We start from the raw sequence: 1,009 nt of genomic DNA on the forward strand, positions 1-1,009 counted from the left end.
CTGTCTCTGCCTCCTGAGTGCTGGGATTAAAGGCATGCACCACCATGCCCAGCTAATAAAATATTTTTTTAAAAATGATAATTCCGTACTGGAGAGGTGGCTCCGTGGTTAAGAGCACTCTGCTCTTGCAGAGGACCCCAATTTGAATCCCAGCACCCATATGGTGGCTAACAACTGCCTGTCTGTAACTCCAGTTCCAGAGGATTGGACACCCTCTTCTGATCTTTGCAGGCAATCAATGCACAACACAGGTGCATTTATATACATGCAGATAATACACTCATACACATAAAATTAAAATTATAAAAATATTTTTTTAAAATGAGAACTCGTGTTTAATGAACACTTTGTATTGTTGCATTACAATTCATTGTACTTTGTTCTTTATTTTTAACCATTTAAGGCCCTCTCCCTACCGCTTCCTCTCCTGACTCTCCCTGCCCATCCCCATCTAAACCCCAATATCTGCCCTTTCACTTTCATGTCCCTTGTAGTCTATTACTACTTTTCACCCCTCCCTAAAGGCCTCCCTTTCCCCTCCCATGGGCCTCATCCTAGTTTCTTGGCATCTTTACTCCCTCACTACACATAGATATTCCTTCCTGAGTCAGGAGATCTCAGATTAGGTTTCAAAGGTCTCTGAGGGTTAGAATATTCAAACTTTTTCCTTTTCATTTTACACTTGGTGGAGGGGATGAGAGAAGGTCTCCTGTAGCCCACACTGGTCTCAACCTCTACCACTATGTGACTAAGACTGGTCTTCAACTCTTGATCCTCCTGCCTGAGCCTCCTGAGTGCTGGGATCACAGGTGTGTGCTACCACAGCCAGCTGGAAAATTTCAAGTTTTCTGTTGCTCTAAGTGATGTCCTTGATTTTGTTTTCCAGTGTAATCTAATCCACTTCTTCCTAACATTTTTCACATCCTAACTCAGTTGAACCCACACAGACATGCTGTATGCATACCCAGAGACATCAAACTGTCATGTGCTGGACTGCTGTCTATGCCAT

Source organism: Nannospalax galili, unplaced genomic scaffold (assembly GCF_000622305.1).
Source record: "Nannospalax galili isolate Female #2095 unplaced genomic scaffold, S.galili_v1.0 scaffold150, whole genome shotgun sequence".
Taxonomy (NCBI): domain Eukaryota; kingdom Metazoa; phylum Chordata; class Mammalia; order Rodentia; family Spalacidae; genus Nannospalax; species Nannospalax galili.